Source organism: Silene latifolia, chromosome Y (assembly GCF_048544455.1).
Source record: "Silene latifolia isolate original U9 population chromosome Y, ASM4854445v1, whole genome shotgun sequence".
NCBI classification, from domain to species: domain Eukaryota; kingdom Viridiplantae; phylum Streptophyta; class Magnoliopsida; order Caryophyllales; family Caryophyllaceae; genus Silene; species Silene latifolia.
This window is the reverse complement of record NC_133538.1, coordinates 430,683,950-430,706,537: the sequence shown is the minus strand read 5'-3', so window position 1 is coordinate 430,706,537 and position 22,588 is coordinate 430,683,950. Positions and strand designations below refer to the sequence as shown.

Sequence of the window (22,588 nt, the reverse complement as noted above, 5' to 3'; positions counted from 1 at the left end):
GAGGAAGTGGAAGCCCACTTCCCATGCATACCCTCGGTCCGGCCGAACCAAACAAAAGGAGAGACTCCCTCTCCTTTTGACCTAGACAATTTCATTTACAGAAAAACTAGGGTTTTGGAGATTAAGTTTTCTCTGAAACTGAGATCTCACATCTCGAGAAAAACTCACATCAGTTCTCCCAATATTGCAAGGCAATCGGAGAACACCTTCTAGCACAAGGGCATATCTCGGATAAATCTTGGGTGCAACAATTAGGAGGGAATCTCGTTTGATTTCTGTTCTTTACGCCGTGCATCAAAGGACCCGAGGTTGATTCTTAATTCTTATTGTTTCTTTGTTGTTTTTCGTTTATGACAATATTTCACATGCTAAATTTACGTTATAGTCCTAAATTTAGAGGGTCTTATACGGATATTACCCTACAAGGATGTGAGTAAGCTAAACTCACACGAGTTGATGTTGTTGATGGCGTACCTTAACCCCACCCGATCGTAGAGAGTGACCTTTAGTGCCCCTGTCATAGTATGTGCCAGTTTAGGCTTGATGGCCTCGTCCGACACCCGTTTTGTGAGTTGTGGTGCCATTTCCACTCGGTTGGCAGAGAGGCTGACCACCTTTGAGGCCTCCTCGGCCAATACCACTTTGACCACCATGGTACCTACCTTGGACCGAGGGTACTTCCTCGACCAGAAGTGGTTGAGAACCTTGAGGGATGGCAGTTTGGCATGGAGAGTGTGGGGTATGAGTTGGATGCGTATACCAACTCCTGAGCATCTACCTGTGACTGAGCCCTTACCGCCGGCAGTGGTAGCTGCCGATTCTGACGAGGAGGAGGATGAGGCTCCCCAGAGGCAGCTATACCTCATCGACTCAGATATTTTACAGGTGATGCCCGAGCCGAGGAAAGGGGAGAATGTGGGGGTTGAGAAAGCCCAGTCTAGGATGGGGAGGGGACCACGGTGAATGAGGGAGAGGGTGGCTGAGACCCAGCCGGAGCAGCCAGTACCAGTACCCCGGTTATCCTCCTTTCTCTAGCCCTGAGATGAGAGTGAGCGAGCTCACGAAGAGGGTGTCAGCAACCTTGACACTCCGGAAGCTCCATGAGATGGCGTATGTGCAGGGCATTGGGACTGAGGCAGCGCAGCCTGTGTGGTGGAGGGGTGTTGGGGACGACAGTGGAGTTTTTCACTCTTTCGGCGTGGAGAGGTCTACTTGGGGAGAGCCCCAGTCATATCCCTACGGTTGCTTGGCCCGGCCCCTTGGCGTATGGGCGCAGATGCTGATGTTGGTGGGATGACAAGTCATGATGCAGCAGGAGCGGGCCCATCTGGTGGAGGCGGTGGCGGTGAGGAGTTCATGGATGAGCAGCATGGGGAGTGATGACGCTCCTTTTCTTCTTCTTATGTTTCATGATTTGTAGTGGATATTATTTCATTTTCGCTTGATAATTTTTGGATCTTGGTTTGTATGGTTGGCCATAAGGCCGTACTTTGAGTATTTCCAGAATTGTTGGGCAGGATTTTAGGGTCGGGAGAGTATCCCGACTCGTGATTATATGATTGCTTAGTTTACATGTGACTTTGGGGGATTGTTGACCTGTTGGTTACTCGATCGAGTGCCCCTCACTCGATCGAGTAACTACAGGTATGGCATTAGAGGGGTAGTCTGATCTCAGCTTACTCGATCGAGTAGTTGATGAGCTCGATCGAGTAAGGCCAGCTCGATCGAGTGCCTGACCAACTCGATCGAGTGTCACTGTTACAGGAACTTTTCGGATTGAGACTTATTTTAATCATCATATCTTTGAATACTAATATGTTAATCCTTATTGTGGGTGTTTAGTAGCATTGTCTAACTTCACCGTTTACAATATAGTTGCATGTGGTCGTGTTATAGATGTAATGGTCAATGCTATGTATATTAGTCGGAACGATAAATCAAATTGCTACAGATAAGATAAAGTGCGGTGGATTTTTTCACAGTTGACATAATTTCATATACATATATATCGTGTAGGTCATGTTTAGGTAATGTCAAGAAAATATCATTGCTGTCATGAGTCGAATATGCATTTTGGTCAATTTGTACAACCTCGGTGGTATTAGTATTACTTTGAAGTCTATATCAAGTTGAATTGTATAAGTAGAATACAGTGTTATAATGCGGTGGCATAATTGATGTGACCGAATAACAAATAATGGGTGAATGTGCTTCTAGTTTGTAATAATATGTCTTGAGGTGTACTACCTAATTTCTGTGATTTTACGTTTATACGAGTTGTAATTGTGTAATGTCAAAAGTAGGTTATGTCAGTATCAATCAATGTTGTGGTTTATGAGTAATGTCAAAATGGTATATATGTATCGGTTTGGGGGATAGGGAAATTGCGAAGTTCCTTTAAGAGGGGAAGAGTAATGTCGCAAAAAAAAATGATGTAATTATAACAACTTTACAGTATTTTTGGTGGTATTTTAAAGTATGAAAACAATTGTTTGAGTAACTTTATATGATTGTTTGGATATTTTCATAGTATTTATGGTGCAATTAAGTAAGAATTTATAATTGTTGAATAAAATAGCATGTTGTGTACCTTATTTGCAGTAATTATACGTTATGTTGTCATGAGAATGACATGTTGTTAGCAGTAGTGGGGTTATCTTTAGCAGAATTGTATTGTGTGGTTAAAATAATAGAGTGGAATGAAACATATGTGGTTGTGAATCGATGATAGGACCGTTGCTTTGTGTATTTCGTAATTGGTAATTGTGTTAAGTGATAAACGAAAGTATAGAGTTTGATAGTGGCGTTGGTATATGTTTGAATAATAATATGTAGTAAGTGCAAGGGGTGGTTGAATTAATCGTTCATGTTTTTGGTACGCGTTCAGTGGTTCAAAGGGAAGTTTGTGTTTAGTTGGGAGTCGTGTTGTGCATTATGTGCCAAGGTGGACGATGATGATGTTTGATGAACATACGTAGTGGGGTGGTAATTCTAAACAGTTATGGGACCTGTGTCGGGTGAGGAGGTGGTGATGGCCTTAGTGTCTTTGTTGGGCGATGCGGGAGAGGATGAGTCGAACTTCGGGGACGAAGTTCTTTTTAAGGGGGGAAGACTGTAATACCCGCCCTTTTAGGGACCCGTTGACCAACCTTGACCGTCCTTAGATATTTGTCTTGATCTTTGGAAACAATACGAGCGATGTCTTGTGACGTGGTAAGCTTTGTTTATGGGATACTCGATCTAGTTGAGGCTACTCGATCAAGTAGTTCGGGCACTCGATTGAGTAGGGGTCACTCGATCGAGTAACTTAGTTACTCGATCGAGTAACGTCTTTACGGCGAGGATTTATATATCGTGTTTTGAGAAACCGCAAATCATTTCCGCCTCTCTTCCCTAAACCTAAATGTCGTCTCTCCTTCTTTCCTTCACCATAACCTCTACCATGGGAGCCTTTAAGCATGCTTGTGCCATAGGGATGGGTTGCTTGAGTCGGCAAGCGGTCTTGACGCCGGAATACTATGCGTAGGTATGTCATCATCATCATCATCATTATTGTTGTTAGTTTCAGTTAGGGTTATAGTGGTTGTGATGGATGATTTTACTGTTGTATAGGTGTATTGCTTGGTTTATTGGTGTCATGTGCTCGGGCGTGGAATCGCTACAGTTGGCTAAAGGTAGGTTCGCCTACTCAATACTGTTGGTAGTCTAGAGTGTCTTTTGATGTGGTTTTGTTGTTGTGTTGGTATGGCTGATTGTAATGTGGTGTATTTGATTATCGTTGTTGTGGTATGGCTAATGTGGTTGTCACTGGTTCTCAACATGCGTCCTCGGCTGAGTGGAGGCACTTGCAGAAGTGACTTCACGCCCTAGTTTCGCCCTCCGTGGAACCCGCCACAGGAGGGTATGTGCACATCAATGGGACAGGGTTATCGCTCGGTATGATGAGCGGGGATTTGGTGGGTACGGCTGCGGTCCCCCACTGGCAGGGCTGGTCCAGTGGACAGTCGGTGACGGAGATTGGTTGGAGGAGATGTGATGTGTATATGTTCTGTTGTGCCTATGTTGTACCTTTGTTGGTTGGTGCACTTCTTCAGTTACTGATCTTGTGCGGTTGTCTTGTTGTTTGTTTCTGTTGTGTCTGCCGTGATCCCTTATGTTGAGCAGTCAATCTTAACAGGTTATGATTTGGATGATAGCTGGGTGCTTAGCGGGATGAGTCTTCCATGAGTCACGACTGAAGTAGTTCACACCATAGATAGTGGCTTTGAGTTACATATTTTGTATATCTTTAGTTTTGTTGAACATTTGTAAAATAACTTAATTATTCTTTTATCGACATTTGATTATTGCTGTCCTTGGGCAACCGAGATGGTGACGCCCTTATATGCTAGGTAAGGTCTTGTTAAGGCTCCTTGGTATATGGGGGTGTCACACAAACCAAAGCTCACATCGTCACAAGACATCGCCCGTAAAGTTTCCCAAGGTCAAGATCAGTGTCTAAGGTCAGTCAACGGGTCCCTAAAAGGACGGGTATTACAATCTTCCCCCCTTAAAAAGAACTTCGTCTTCGGAGTTCGGCTCATCCTCTCCCGCAACACACGACAAAGAAACCAAGGTCAACACCACCGTCTACCCGACACCGGTCAACACTATCGTTTTAGAACACCATCCCCTTATGTATGTTCATCATACATCGTCATCATCTACCTTAGCACATAATAAACAACACGACTCCCCGTGAGTCACCAACTTCCTTTTGAATCACCGAACACACATTGTCCACAAGCACGACTAGTTCAACTATCACTTGCACTTACTACATAATATTACTCAAATGTAAACCAACGCAACTATCAGAGTATTCCTTCATCAGTTTCTTGCTAACAATTAACGGTTACTAAACACTCAAAACACGGTCCTACTACTGATTCACAACGATACATTACACATTCTACTTTATTACTTTTTAACCACACAACCCAATTTTACTAATAGCAACTCCACTACTGCTACTGACATCCACTTCTAATGACAACACAACGAACAACTAATTGCAAATACGATATAATGACATGCTATTCCATTCAACAATTATAAACTGCAACCCAATTACACAATAACCACTATAAAATTATCCAAGCAACCATTCAACATACATTAAAATGTCATGAAAACATTGTAAAATTGTTATAATTACGTTATTTTTTCTTTGCGACATTACTCTTCCCCTCTTAAAAGGAACTTCGTCCCCGAAGTTCACCATCACATAACTTCCCTGTCCCACAAACCGACACATATTATACCACATTGACATTACTTACGAACCACAAAGCAAACCTTGACTCATGATGACCCAATGTACTTCTTGACATTACACAATTTGACTCGTATGACTATAAAACCACTGAAAGCGTGTATCACACCACAAGATATATCATTACCAACTAGCAGCTATGTCATCAATTGCTTTGTTATACAATCATATCAATTATGCAACAAAATTATAATCATTGTACCTTACTTATCTAAGACGGCTTGATATAGTATACAAAATTATGTAAATACCACCGAGAGTAGTACAAATTAACCAATATACATATTCGACTCATGACAGCCACGACACTTCCTTGACATTACGTAAACATGACTCACATGATATATATATATATATATGTATATATATATATATGTATATATACATATATATATATATATATACATATATATATATATATATATATATATATATATATACATATATATATATATATATACATATATATATATATATATATATATATATACATATATATATATATATATATACATATATATATATATATATACATATATCTAGCAATTTGAACAACACCACCGAGCATCTCCCACCAACTATCAGATATGGCAAGAATTATTCTCTTATATGACCATACCAAAATGCAACAAGAATTGCAACCATTGGACATTACGTTACCTGAAGCAATTTGATTTATCGTTTTAATTTATAGACATAGCATCGAAACTTGTATAATCACACAACTATACGCAACAATATAACCACCGTTGAGACTGAACAATGATATAAGTCACCCACAACAGGAAATCATATAACAACATTTAAGGACATGATGATTCAATGAAGTTTTAAAACGGGAAGAAGCTGTAACAGTGCTACTCGATCGAATTCGTTAGGCACTCGATCGAGCTGGACTTACTCGATCGAGTTCATCAGCTACTCGATCGAGTAGGCTGAGATCAGAACACTCCCCCAATGTCACCCCTGCAGTTACTCTATAGAGTGAGGGGCACTCGATCGAGTAGCCACAGGTCAAAATCCCCTAAGACGTCACTTCAATCTCAAAGCAACATATATATACGCGAGTAGGAAATGCTTTCCCGACTCATAATCCTGCATAAACAGTCTAAAAGTATCTAAATACGGCCTTATGGCCAACATATACACCAAAGTCTAATAAAGTACCAACCAAAACAAGTACTATCGATTACAAGTCCATGAAACAATATGAAAAGAAAAGGAGTATCATCACTCCATCGCCTGGTCATCCATCACCTCGTCCCTACCATCACCACCAGATGTGCCTGCTCCAGATGCGTCCTGACCTGCGACTCCGCCCATGCCAGCATCTGCTCCCACACGCCATGGGGTCAAGCAACCGTAGGGATATGACTGAGGCTCTCCCCAAGTAGACCTCTCCACACCAAAAGAGTGGAAGACTCCACTGTTGTCCCCAACACCCCTCCACCACACGGGCTGAGTTGCCTCGGTCCCGATGCTCTGCACGTACGCCATCTCATGGAGGTTCCGGAGTGTCAAGGTAGTAGACACCCTCTCCGTGAGCATGCTCACTCTCATCTCAGGGCTATAGAAGGAAGGGTAACTCGGAAACTGGTACTTTGGAGGCAAAGGCTGCTCTTGCTAAGTCTCAGCCACCCTCTCCCTCACTCGTCGTGGTCCTCTCCCTACCCTAGGTTGGGCATCCTCAGGTCTAGCATGATCCCTTTTCGTCGGCTCAGGCATCACCTCCAAGATATCCGGGTTAATGAGGTAAAGCTACCTCTCAGGAACCTCCTCATCCTCATCATCAGAATCGGCAGCCACTACTGCCGCTGGTAAAGGCTCGGTCATGGGAAGGTACTCGAGAGCAGCTATCCTCATCCAACTCATTCCCCAAAGTCTCTATGCTAACCCGCCACACTCCAAAGTCCTCAACCACTTGATGTCAAGAAAGTACTCACGGTCCAAGGTAGGGACCATCGGGGTCAAGGGTGTATAGGCCGAGGAGGCCTCAAAGGTGGTTAGCCTCTCCGCTAACCGAGTGGCAATCGCACCACAGCTTAGAAAACGAGCGTCAGAAGAGGCCATCAAGGCCAAGCTAGCACACACTATGTCTGGGGCACTGAAGGTGACTCTCTGAGATCGGGTGGGGTTAAGGTACGCCGCAGGCAACATCACCTCATGTGAGTTAAGCTTACTCACATCTTTCCTCTCATAAAGCAAACAGGTCAAAGCACGAAGAAAGATCTTTAGGGTGACATGTTGAACATCATTAATCAACATGTTGCTGGAGGTGGGGGCGGGTTTGCCGGTAAAGCAAGGCATAAGGCTACTAGCTCCACACTCAGTCAGGATGTTCCTAAGAGCTCCCTTCGCAGGTGTAGCAAGGCCGAGATGGGTGGCACACATGTCCATGGTCAAAAAGAAACTGGTGTTCATGAGGCGGAACTCGACGGTCTATTCCACCGCATCATACTTGAAAGAACTCATGAACTCAAGGGTCATAAAATTATAAGAGTGTTTCCGAAGGCGGTACAACCCAGTCATACTCAAGGTCTCGAAGATGTGCCTAACATCAGTCTCAATCCCCAAGTCAGCCAAGAGAGTGGTGTCTATTCAACGGGTAGGTCTCATGCAACGTCTCTGTAAGGCAACGAAAGCATCTCTCTGTGTAAAGTCCACAAAAACAACAGAAGGGTACTTGGGTACCGCTGGGACCGTAGGTCCCCTACTCCCCTCACCTACCTCGGGCTCAGAAGCCCTCCCCCTCTTACTCTGACGGGTTCCGACAGTTGGTCTCGGCATCTGTTTTCAACACATGTCTTAGATACACAAACCACATTTACTTGAAAGCATATAAACATTCATGTATGATCATGGAAAAGAGTTACTACATACGCACTTTCACCAAACAATCCAGAAATTATAAGTATAAACTCTCAAATTATCATCAGAAGGTCTCTACAGCTCTCAAAACTTATGGCAAGCATGACATCAATTAACAACACAACTACTAATTTTGAACACCAAACCTTCAAAATGGCTTCACAGATAGACAAATTTCACAATAATGTGGGATGAATTTCAGTTTGGGGCACTTTTTAAGATAGAGTTTTAAGGCAAAATTTTGAGTAAAAACCATCAAAATCAACACTAAACATGATGCCCACAACATACATTACCCAATTTTCCCCCTTTCATATGTAAAAGACAGTCAAAATTCAATTTATCATTTCAAATCCTAAAAATTTTGACACATACATTCCCCCAAATTGATTCAATTTTTCTTATATCTAGCATCAATATTCAACAAATTAAGTAAATAGATCATGTCACGACACTTACAAGCAAGATTTTATGCATATAAACCGAATTTTCAGCAAATACTAACAACCTACATGCTTCTAATCAATCAAAACATGGAAATAGGATGAACGTTCTTACCTTGTTTGATTAGCAAGTAAGGTAGACGAATTAAGAAAAGAAAACACAAGATTCAAGCACCAAAATCATAAGGATAAGAGCAACTTAGAGGGAGATATAGAGATTTAGGGTTTTGTTCAATGAAGAAATAAGAAAGAAAGAATAGAGAAGAAGGGTTATGAATCCCATATAAACCCGGGAACTGTTCACTTACTTGATCGAGTAAGTAGGTTACTCGATCGAGTGGCCTCTACTCGATCGAGTTGGAGCTACTCGGTCGAGTTTCCGCTGGCAGATCCAACTTTATTGACGTTATAGCTTCCTAGCTAGATCGAATGAGGTCTACTCGATGGAGTAGATACTCGTACTCGGTCGGGTAAGACTAAGAATAAAGTCAAATGTTACGAGTTTGAGTAACGGTTCCTGCAAAACAACAACTCGTGTCGATTCCAAAGAAGTTTGTAAATTCTCACAGATTATTATACTCATTCATGACGTATTACTACTATTCAAATGAAATGCAACGGTTTCATTCAACCAAGATACGTACGTATCACTTCATATTATAATGACATTACGCAAACGATTGACCACACTATCAGCTTATTCATGCACACCTGCAACACATTATTTTACTTCTAATCATACATTTGCAACTTCAACAATACAACTTACAATTATATCACTCTGAACATTCGTCTAACATTGAACCATCATTTATTATCCAGGCTTACTATTAATTTAACCATGTCACAACAAATTATCAGCTAGATTACTCAACTTAACTATGCCATATCATGAAAGCATTCAACCATAAATCCATCACACTTATCAAATACTACTTGACAAACGTTACAACTAATTCAAACTTACTGCTTAATATCATCACCACGAGCAAGATTCACAATTCCTTTATAACTAACACGCATAGATCGACATAGGAAACATTATTATCACCACATCACACCACACTGTCACATACCATAAACTTTTCACCACTTTCATTACTTTCATACACACTTCTACTCAACCATAGACTTTCACAGTTCCTCATCACGGTTACACATACTAACACTATAGAGACTCTATCACAGACATTCCTAACATAACCATTATAATCACTAGGCACATGATTCCCGACTCGATATTCCCATAACCGGTGACTCGCTTAAGCATAATGGGGCCAAGATTTTGAAATGAGGGCGCCTACTCACCCAAAATCTAGCATCAGCTGGGGCTCCCAAGATACATACACCAAGTTCATTTTATTAGACTCACTAGGTTCATTAGGCCCATTTGTTACAGGTTTCAAAATCGTCGCTCTGATACCACTTTGTAACACCCCCATATACCGAGGAGCATTAACAAGATCTTCCTTAGCATATAAGGACGTTACCCTCTCAGTTGCCCGTGGACAGTAATAATCAAATGTCGACAAAAGAACAATTAAGTTATATTACAAGTGATTAACAAAACTAAAGATATATAAAAGGTACAACTCAAAACAACTATCAGCTATGTGAACTACTACTGAGGTGACTCGTGATAGACTCATACCGCCAAGCACCCAGCTATCATCCAGATCACAACCTGCTAAGATTGAGTGCTCACCATAGTGGATCACGGCAGACACAACAGAAAGAAACAACAAAAGAAAACCACACAAGGTCAGCAACTGAGGAAACCGACACACAACCACAGACACAACACAGGCACCACAATACACACACACACACCACATCTCGTCAATCCATCACCATCACCGACTGTCCACTGGACCAGCCCTGCCAGTGGGGGACCGCAGCCGTTCCCACCTAAGCCCCGCTCATCATACCGAGCGATAAACCCATGACCATTAATGTGCACATCCCCTCCCGTGGCGGGTTCCACGGAGGGCGAACTACGGGTGTGAAGCCACTACCGCAAGAGACTCCAGTCAGCCGAGGACGCACCTCGAGAACCATAGACAAACCATCACAATCAGCTGTACCACAACAACGCTAATCAAAACGACACAACACCAACCAATTGCCACAATCAATCAACCATACCGACACTACATCAACCAAACCACAACAAAAGACACTCTAGACAACCAACAGTACTGAGTAGGCGAACCTACCTTTAGCACACCGCAACGACTCCGCATCCGACCACATGATACTAATCAACCAAGCAACACACCTATACAAACAGTACAACCATCTATTACTACCACTACAACCCTAACTGAAAACAAAGATAACGATGATAATGACGATAACATACCTATACATAACAATCCGGCGTCAAGACCGCTACCCGACTCAAGCATCCCATCCCCCATGGTGTAAGCATCCTCAAGGACCTCAAGGCAAGGATTATGGTGAAGGAGAAAGAGAGTGACGACATCTAGGTTTAGGAAATAAGGTGCGGAAATGATTTGGGGTTTCATGATAATCGATTTATAAATCCCCGCTGCAAACCCGTTACTCGATCGAGTAACTAACTTACTCGATCGAGTGACCCCTACTCGATCGAGCTCCCACGCTACTCGATCGAGTAGCCTCAGCTAGATTGAGTCCCACACAAACCAAAGCTCACATCGTCACAAGACATCGCCCGTAAAGTTTCCCAAGTCAAGATCAGTGTCTAAGGTCAGTCAACGTCGGTTAACGGGTCCCTAAAAGGATGGGTATTACACCTGTTGGTTTCAGAATGAAACTAATTAAGATTACTCTTCTAGAGAACTGGTAGCAAAGCAACATCAGTTCGTCACGTACTTTTGAGTGGAGATTTTAATTTAAAAGCGAGCACACATGTGCCATCATGTAATTGTATCGTATACTGATTTTAATTGTTTTACTCGTTTCCACCTAATTCTTTTTGCATAAATTAGATGGCCTCTTGCACTCATGCATTGTAATGGTTTATTTAACTATAGATTACATATGTGCCATCAATTCGAGTTCGAGTTCATAATATCACTAATGTCTTCGAATTTTGAAAGATAGCTCCATGACCAAATGAACAGCCTCATTATCCTCGTAAACCGCTTTGAGTCGGGCTATATTCTGGTGAACCGACAATTTAAGGAGGAATGTTGGATATTATTGGACTATATCCAACCCAAAACCCATTTCTGTCCTAAAATTAGGATTTTAAGTTGCTAGATACAACCTTTTAGAATGCTAGATACGCTCGTTTAAGTTGCTAGATACATACCTCTAGCTACTTAGATACACTCCTTTAAGTTTCCAAATACATATATTTACTTAGCTAGATACACTCCTATTAGTTGCTAGATACATACCTCTAGGTAGCTAGATACATTCTTTTAAGTTTCTAGATACATAACTTAGTTAGCTACATACACTCTTATAAGTTGCTAAATACATACCTCTAGCTAGCTAGATACACTCCTTTAAGTTTCTAAATATATACTTCTAGCAATCTAGATACACTATTTTATGTTTCTAGATACATACTTCTACTTAAGGGTTAAATTAAGTGGCTAGATACGCACACTTCTTTTCCCGTCCTAATTGATACACACCTTTAGCTAGTTAGATACAATTATGTAAGTTACTGGATACATATATTTAAGTAGCTAGATACACTCTTTTAAACTACTATATACATACTTTTAGCTAGCTAGATACACTTTTTTTAAGTTACTAGATATATATCTTTAGTTAGCTACTCAGCATTTCCAGTCTTAAATTCCTTCAATCTTTTAATTAGCTCGCTAGATACACATAATGTTTTAGCAAATAGTTAATATTTTTAAATTACAGAATGAAGAAGTTGAGGTATTGCTCTTGCTTGAACCATGGATTTTGGTACATTTTATATCACTTATCGTTTTGCGTGTTTCACTTACAATTTTCTATCTTAAATTTTATATTAACAACTAGGTACACATATCTAATGCCACCATGCACTACAAAGAATAAGGTATGCAAATTCTGCTACATCACTTCCAAAGAGAACATCTTTGCCCATAATGTTTTATTTATCACATAGATTATGTGGTTTACTAATATTTATACGAGACGGTTTTTTGCAGTCGCGGAGTTAAGGAGGGTTAGATTTCAGAAATTTTCTTTTGAGCTTAAGTTAACAACGTAACATTGAGCAAACGAGGAAGACAATAACTCGGCTTATTAATGATGACCAAATTAAAGAGGAGAGAAAACGGAGACCTTACACTAGCAGCTGGCAACAAATTTCCGATACTAAGATTGAAATTCAGGTTTGAAAAGACAAGCGCGGAAATAGAGCACAAGTTCAGCTATTTGTTAATGAGCAACTCTGTAGAAGCGATTATCTTCGGGCACCAACCTTTCTACACGCAACTGCCATAGCTTTGCTTCACGCTTTGCATCTGGCGTAAGGGGAAAATTTTCTCACTGCTCACTTTGGAATCCGACATCATGGCTTATATGACATAGTGACATCTTGCTCGCCCCCACCAATTCAGTTACACTATACTATTACGAATATAAGAGCATTACTTAGTAGTAGAGATACATGGTCTTTATGTATAATAACTTGAATTTTGTATTCTGTTTTTTATGTTGTTTATATTAATATATTGTTGTCGAAAAAAAAATGACGACCAAATAACTGTAAATCAATTACATGTAGTTGAAGCAAACGAGAAACAAGAACAACTGACACTTAAAAAAGTATAATGAAGCGGGTTCAACAGAAATACAGCTAGGATAGTTTAGTTGGATCCGTGGGACGAAGCGGGTTTTGTCGTGGCAAGTTCGGACAAATAGCTGCAAGAGTATAGTGGTAATGAGTTTGAAGAAGCTAAGAGCCTATTATGATTATTATTGTTAGGATAGCAAAATGCAAGACAGGGAGAAATATTATATTTACCTTAGCGTGTGACTGAACATAATTCCATCTGCACTAGTAATAAAATACTAGCGAGGAGTAGCTTCTAAAAAGCCCTCTAGAGCAGCTTCAGATAAGGATTTTAGCGAGTGAATGATAAATAGAAACCGAATGAAAGTATAAATTTCTTAATTGAAAGATTGAACGATAAATACCAAAGCAGAAATTGGAAAACCAAATAAAACCGACAAATTTGAAATAAGAAGTCGTGATTAATCAAAATTTAAGCCCAAAGACAATCACCGTACGAATTTGTCGATAAATACCAACACAAAATTGAAAAACTAACATCACATAATCACACTAGATGTATTGCTGAGGTGAACAAGAAAGATAACTAACATTTGGCTGACTACATTTTATATAAAACACAACTTTCCATTGTCTGATGCAATTTTTCAAGTAGTTTCACCATACATAAATTAGCCGGAAAATCAACCCACACACTCCAGTCCCTGACCCACTAACATCGTTACCGACATCAATCTTGTCGTCTCCGATCGACGACCGACCCAGTAATTAACCACCTATAAACACCACATCATTGTTGTCGTTCTCCTTCATCACCACTACTGGACTGAAATTTGGCCGAGGAAGACATTTCCCGAGTCAAAATGTTCCGACTAGCAATTTGTACAACGTTTTTTTTTTCCGAATTTCCACCCCTTTTTTTGTAGATCTATAATTAAAATCACAACTTTTTAGGAGTTTAAAATAACTAACTCGTCGGAGAAGGAAGATGCAACAGAAATTCAGCGATAGGATGCTGGGGTGAGTCGCCGGAGAATGGAATTGGTCGCCGGAGCAAAGGCAATGCATGAATGACAGAACCAAGAGACATTAAAACCAAGATTGGAGAAAATGAAAAGCAATACTGTCGGCGTCAAAGTTGCGTCTGCGTCATCGGCATCGGAGTCCTATCGAGTACGTTGCCGCGAAGGGTGGTGGTTTGGGGAGATGGAGGGCGGGTAGTTGGTGGTGGTAGGGGATGAAAGAAAATACGAGAAAGTGAGAAACTAATGTCAGGGGGTTGATTTGGGTTAGTTAGAAATCTTTTAATCTCAGGGGTGATGGTACGAATTTTGAATTCATATATTTGGTACGAATTTTGAAAACTGCATTCACAAAAGCGATCATATATTTGGTACGAATTTTGGTACGAATTCATATATTTGGTACGAATACACCCAATTTTAAACTTGAATGAATACACCCAATATTGATATCTAAATCATATATTTGGTACGAATACACCCAATTTTAAACTTGAATGAATTCATATATTTGGTACGAATTTTGAAAACTGCATTCACAAAAGCGATCATATTTTTCACCGGTATTGACCTCTGTAGAATCATTGAGTGTATTCGGTTCCTATGCCCATTGTTAGTCGCTCCTTTTATATATCTTGTCGATTTTGGGCTCAATGGTATTCTACCTGCAGCATTGTTACACTAGAGTATTAGTTACGGAGTACGAGGGAAAGTTGACTTTGATTTAGATATCAATATTATAATATCTACATAAGATCAACACGTGTTTGTGTGTAAAATTAGTAGCCAAATTATCCAACCATGTGATTTGAGTGTCCTAGAATTGTATTAATTAACAAATATATTTGAGTGATAGCTTATTTTTGATACCATATCGCGGTCAATATCCAAAGTTCATTTTCGTAACCCGAATTACACAATCAGCCTTGGGTCTGTTTGGAACATGGATAAGAACATATTCTTTCTACACCATGGGGGTGATCTACTCTGAACTAGTTCACGAATGATGTGCGGCTTATGGTAGTTATCTTTTTGCTCATGCATTACACTCTGAATCTTTGCTATAAAGGTTATAAACCATCAGTATAAAGATCTTGTACCTCTGGTACAAAAATTCTGAACATGAGGTTCTCACGGTTCTCATGAAAAAGGAGTTCTCATAGGATCCTAAATATATATATATATATATATATATATATATATATATATAGAGAGAGAGAGAGAGAGAGAGAGAGAGAGTGAAGTTCTTATGAGTCCACCAAAATATTTGAGTACATAAGTCCTCTCTACATCCCTTAGATCTTCCACTAAGGATGGTTGAGATTGAAAGCAAAAAAGCATAGTTAACACTAATGAGTTTCCTATACACTAATTAATCAACTTTCTCTCTCTAGCTTTAATTATACATTCACTAATGGATTAATTATACACAAAAAAAATTTTTGAGCATAATTTTTTTTTGGACTGAAACTTTATACAAATGTTACTACACTTTCACTGTTTTAAAAGTGTAATTTCAACGGAAAAAAGTGTAATTTTAACAAAAAAAATTGCGGTTTGACGGATTTTATTTTGAAATTTAAAAATTTGAAGCAAATTTACAATATATTTTGCGTTTTACGAGTGAAACTCAGTTTTTTCGACAAATATTATTTTGAATTTTTCCAATTTTAACACAACTCATTGTGAATTGAGTGACTTATAAGTGTAACTTTAGTCTTTTAAAAGTGTAATTTTTGTCCATTAAAGTGTAATTTTAGTCCATTAAAGTGTAATTTTAGTCCATTGAGAGTGTATCTTTAGTCCATATTAAAAGTGTAACTTTAGTCCATTAAAGTGTAATTTCAGTCCATTGAGAGTGTAACTTTAGTCCATTGAGACTGTAACTTTTGTCCATATTAAACATGTAACATGAGTCCATTGAGAGTAAAACTGTAGTCCTTGAGAGTGTAACTTTAATAGATATAAGTGTAACTTTAGTAGAGAAAAATGTAACTTTAATAGAGATAGCTGTAACTTTAATAGAGAAATCTGTCATTTTAATAGAAAAAAGTGTAATTCTAATAGAAATAAGTGTAACTTTAACTTTAATAGGGATAAGTGTAATTTTAATAGAGAAATGTGTAATTTTAATAGACATAAATGTAATTTTAATAGAAATAACTGTAACTTTAACTTTAAAAGAGATAAGTGTAATTTTAATAGAGAAATGTGTAATTTTAACAGAGAAAAGTGTAATTTTAATAGAAATAAGTGTAATTTTAACTTTAAAAGAGCTAAGTGTAATTTTAATAAAGAAATGTGTAATTTTAATAGAAATAAGTGTAATTTTAATAGAAATAAGTGTAACTTTAACTTTAATAGAGAAAACTACAATTTTACGAGAAAAAATGTAATTTTAATGGAGAAAAAGTGTAATTTTAACAGAAAAAAGTGTAACTTTAATAGAAAAAAAATGTAACTTTAACAAAGATGAGTGTAATTTTAATGGAGAAAAGTGTAATTTAAATGGAAAAAACTGTAACTTTAATAAAGTGTAAATTTAATAGAAAAACATGTAACATTATTAGAGGAAGATGTAACTTTAACTTTACTAGAAAATTAAAATCAACAACACGAATTTTAACAAGGCGAGATTAGTAAAACTATAAAACAAGACAATAAGAAAAAAAATGGAGGCAAGATTTTAACAAGCATAAAATGGAGTAAAAATATCGCATGAAAACATTGGAGGCGGGATTTTCAAAATTTGAATTTTGAAATCATTAGAGGCAGAATTTTTAGCACACAATATGTAAATTTAAACAAATAAAATTAAAAAAACGAAATAAAAGACACAAAATAAATAACAAAAACATAAAACAAAACAAAAAATAAAACAAACAAAACAACCAAAATAAAAGACACAAAATAAATAACAAAAACATAAAACAAACAAAAAATAAAACAAACAAAACAACCAAACAACACACTGATAAACACAAAAGAAAGACAAAAAAAAAAAAAAAACCAGAAAAACAAAACAAAAAACAAGGTGGTGTCGGGTTGTTGGTGGTTGTGCATGGCGGGTTGATGTCGGGTGCGTGGTGTAAGGTGGCAGATCTAGGAGAAGGTGGTCGTCGTGGTGGTGGCTGCGTGAGAAGAGGAGGGGCGGTTGTCGGTCTTGTTGGAGCCGGATGTGTGAGTGGCGGCAGTGGAGGTATAGGCGGCGATAGGCGGCGTTCACAGGTGGTGCTATTGGCGACGGTAGTGGCAGATCTGGAGGTGGTTTGTGGAGTAAGCGGTGTTTGCGTGTGGAAGGGCGTGGTGGTTGGATTTGGCGTGAGTGGTGACAGTCGGGGTGGTAGTTGGGGGTAGTGCTCGGTGGTGTTGGAGAGTCTTTTTGGGGAGTACTGGTGGTCGGGGTGGATGGTGGTGGCCGTGTGGGTTGGGGTGGATGGTGGTGGCCCGTGGGGGTGGGTTGGATTGGTGAGGGAGAGGGGAATTATTTGGGTTATTTTTTGAGAGAATTAATTTGGGTTTTTGAGAGGGGTGGTGAATGAATTGTGTGAATGAGAGATAAGTGGGTGGAAAAATAAATTATATATAGTTGATTAGTATTTGATTAATATGGATTAGTAAGGTAGTGAGAGAGTGGGCTTAATTAGGCATTAATCCCTTGTTTTTTGTCTTCAATCTCAGCCTTCCATAGTGCTCATCCAAGGGCTCTAAGGAGGACTTATGGACTCACACTTAGAAGGGGGACTTATTTGATCTCAACACTATATATATATATATATATATATATATATATATATATATATATATATATATATATATATATATATATATATATATATATATATATATAGGATCCGGTGAACGAACACTCGGTGAGAATGACCAATATCCATTGGATTAAAAACAATCTTACGGCAGAGAGTAATACACACAACCCACATATCTTTTGTTGTTTTGCGTATATGACCTTGTTTTAATCAAATCACTTTCTCTCTCCTCTCATTTTTTCAGATTTATTTTATCTATCTGCCTTTTTTTCCCCGATTTCAATTCCCCAAATTATTTTCCCCCAATTCAATTTTTCGTCAAATCTCCAGTGAATCGAATGACGACGACGACAAACAACGAACAATCTAATGCGATTTCATCAATTTAGCTTCCTTAATCGTTCAATTTCTCTCATTTTTCGTAAGTAATTTCTTTTGTTTGAGGTTCAATTTCAATTGTTTTACCCGACTTTGTTTAATTTTATGCTTTTGACCTTAAATATCTTCTTTATTTTCTTCTTTATGCATGAAATAACTAATACAGGATCAATTTTTTGCTTTCGTTGATGATTTGATATTCAGGTAATATTCTCTTTGTCGCGATTAATTTAATTTTCGATTTCGTTTTGTTCGATTTATACTTTTATTTTATTTGTGTATTCAATGCGTTTCCTGATTCTATGTCCTTTTTTCGCTCCAGTTAAAGGTACATCGTCGACGTATCTGCTCAATTAGGTATTAGCTTAACCCTATTTTTTAGTACTTCGTCTATTTTTAGCTGTTATTCGTACAATTTATTTTATTTTTCTTCAATTTTTATGTTGTTCTTCTGAAAATTGCATTATTTTGAACCTTAGTTTTATCGATTTCTCAGCACTTCATTTAGACTTTCATTTTTCGTAAATTCCATGCGTTTTACTTGTTATGTATTCGTGTTGCCTCCAACTCCAATTCAATTAAATTTGTTTGAATTGATTAGTTTTATCCGTATATTTCTGAGGTTGCATTAGTTGTTTTTTGTTTGCCAATTATTGTTGCTCGTAACTCCTGAAAGTATGTTACCCGTCGTTGGTAGTGTCGGCATGTTGCTCAATGAAATGAATCATTTGATACATTTGCTAAGAATAAGATTTCAACACAAAGAAGTGGTACTGGCTATTTTGATGGCATTCTGTGAGATTCACTAATTTATATACTTAAGGACCTTTTTAACTAACAACTACTCGTAAGTTCGCTTTAATTGGTTGTAGTTACGTTTAATTACCTCCTAGTTACGTTTTTACATATTCTAGTTTTGTTATGTGCTACGATGGATATTCTGCAAATATACTAGTGGCTAGAAACATGTATTATTTTGTGTGAGCCTACTAAAAGCATGTGTATCCATGGGTGCTGTGTTCGAGTTCAACTCAAGCACAAATTATTGTTTTAAACCGGCGCAATTTCAGCTTATATGTCGTTTAATTTAACTCATTACAAATAATTTTGGCCGAATTGTTTAATTTTCCTGAATAATTTTTAAGTTACAGTAGTTGCCTTTGTCGTTCTAATTAAATTACATATTTGACGTATCTACTTTTTGAAGTATTTTCCGTCGTTACCCGTCATTTTTTCTCAGTTTCTTCAGTTTCTATGACATGTTTCTCGAAATTGCATTGGTTGTCACAATAGTTGCATCCATCTATTTTTTGTAATTCATTATTAACAGTATGTTTTACATGCATTCCTTGACGTTTAATAAACTATATAGAATCAATGACTGAACATGACATCACTCCTTCCTACGGTTTAGGTCTTGTGGCTTAGGATATATGATCCCCTTTAGCTACTAGGTACGTTTTAATAGGTTCTATGTACGTCTATTTGGCTAGTAGGTACATTTACCCCCAATTGTCACTTTTCGTCCTACCTAAGTTCACATAGGTATTAGGAACATTATATGGGTTCTATAATCAATTAATTGGCTAGCAGGTATATCTCTTCTAGATCCCCTTAATCAATACTCCCAAATGTGCATAGTAGATACAATATTAATTTCATCAGATATATAGGTACATATATATGATTGTTGGTTACAATGATAATCTGAGTAGCTACAATTTTTGTTTTCTTGTGTAGAAGAAGACTAGTCCATGAATATTTCTTAGTCTTGGTATTTTTAATTACCGGTGGAAAATTTAATTTTCCATTTCGTTTTGTTATCAATACGCAGGCTCACTACTAGTAAGACGTATTAGTCTTACCAAAGTCATCTCTCATGAGGCGAAGCATCTTCTAACAATAATTTTCGGGGGTCTTCTATTGACTATTCTTTCATTCCTTCTCTTCTAATATTATATGCTTATACACCCCTTTTTGTAAGGTGAACTCATCCGGAACTCTCTTTTTATCTTGAGATCCACTGATTTTATACACTTAGGAGCTCTTTATTCACTAGGTACGTTTTAACGTGTTCTAGGTACGTTTAATTAGTTGCTAGGTACATTTTAGTGGTTCCTAGTTTTGTTATATGCTAGCTAGGATGTGTATTCTGAGCTATAATTGTTGTGTGTCAGCTTACTAACAGTATGTGCTTCTTTTGGTACTATGTTTGAGGTCAACTCATTAGCTCTCGTAGATTAGGAACAAATGGAGTAATTATGTTGTACTTTCTTCATCCCACTGATTTCGTTCTTTTCTGTAATTTCTTAAATTATATTCTGATGTATTCATTTACATGTCTACTATGTAGATATTTTAAGTTGGTGCGGAAGTGTGTAATGGCGGAAGTGCGGCTGCAAGCAATCAAGCAAGGAGTTTGATCATCTTTTTCAGAATATGTAATGGTTTCGGTTAGGATTGTCCAGTTAGGGTTGTTGCTTTATAATGGTTTCAATTAGGTGTTATTGTGTGCACTTGAGATAGTATTCGTGAATCTTTATTATGAAACATGATATGGGTTTCCATAAATAGAACCAGTAATGTTTGTTTAAACTCGTCCACTCTTTTGTGGCAATAGAACTTTGTCCATTTATAATTGGCGTGATGAAAATGTGATCCAAGCTTGTTAGCGTCAAATGCATTTCATACATCTCAATTTATAATGACAGCAAATGTACATGAACGTGTCCAGAGCATCAGAAAATCTAATACGCATCTCAATTCTCACATAATTCTGTTAGATACATGTTTAAACTAATCTAGTTCGTAATAATATGCGTAGATACTCTTCATAATTTCAGGAAAAACAGGTTATACTCTCCCAAATTAAGCAAATTATCGGACATGCGCCAAGCAAAGAAGCTTGATGCCTACTATATTAACCATATTCTAATTTTCATAGCCATCTCAAGTTATATGCTACATATGCGCCAATTTCTCTTTGATCTAGTATAAACTTTAGCATACTCAAGCTATCATGTACAAACAACCCAAACATTGGCAAGTTGAATACGTTTTGGAATTCGAATGCAATATCCAAGTAACACATCGAAACAAGATGATAGTCCAGCTTAGGAACAATCATAACACAACCGAAGCACAGCCTAGACACAATCATCCATGAACCCATCACTTCTACTCAAAAGCGTAAAAATGTTGTCGTAAATAATCCAGGTAGATACACTACTAGACTTATCTAGTTACATTAATAATCTTTGTAGATACTCTTTGAATTTAAAAAATGTATCTGTCAATAATCTTTAAAATATTCAGTCCTTGTTCCAGTAATCAAATCTCCAATCCTTATGCGAAAAATCTTTATCACGTCAATCCTTCAAGCCTTCAACCATCAAGCCTGAAAGAGGTAAATCGTATAATTATAATACTAGATACACTAATCAAATACGAAAAAAGACGGAGCTTATTCATCGTCTAATTTTTTGAAAACGGGTATGCATAAATTATATTACCACATACACTAATCAAATATGAAAAAACTTATGTGCTTATTCGTCGTTTTAAGTTTTTTTTTTTTTTTCTGAAAATTGATGCGCATCAATTTTATTACTGGATACACTAATCAAATACGAAAAAAAAGACAGTGCCACCTATTTATCATCTAATATTCGTAACACTGGTACGCAACAATTATATCACTAGATACAATAAGCAAATATGAAAAACGGCCGAACATGATTTTATTGCACTAACAAATTAAAGCCACAACTATTGCACTAACAAAAGCTAAATTGGAAGACGTTAACACAAACAAGAATCTGAAAACAATTGAAATACATACATGATTGATATACATACACGATTGAAATATATGAATCTGGACACAAGTGAAATACGATTAAGACAAATTGAACACAATTTGAAAACGATTAAAACGTAGATACATATTTAAACTAGTAGACGATTTTTCGATAATATTGCTATCAGTTGGAACAATTGCATCAGTAGGAACAATTAAATTACTAAAACATTAAAAAATAGAACACAATTAATTTAGGAGACGA

The 22,588-nt window shown here is 37.8% G+C and overlaps 1 long non-coding RNA gene across 1 annotated transcript; it reads left to right on the top strand.

Annotated features, from left to right (window-relative positions):
* The first annotated feature begins 18,413 nt into the window (after positions 1–18,413).
* On the top strand, positions 18,414–21,065 carry LOC141626715 (uncharacterized). The gene is made up of 4 exons (XR_012536303.1): positions 18,414–18,567; positions 18,691–18,728; positions 18,847–18,881; positions 20,878–21,065. It is a non-coding gene; the product is annotated as an uncharacterized LOC141626715 (long non-coding RNA).
* Positions 21,066–22,588: the final 1,523 nt, after the last annotated feature.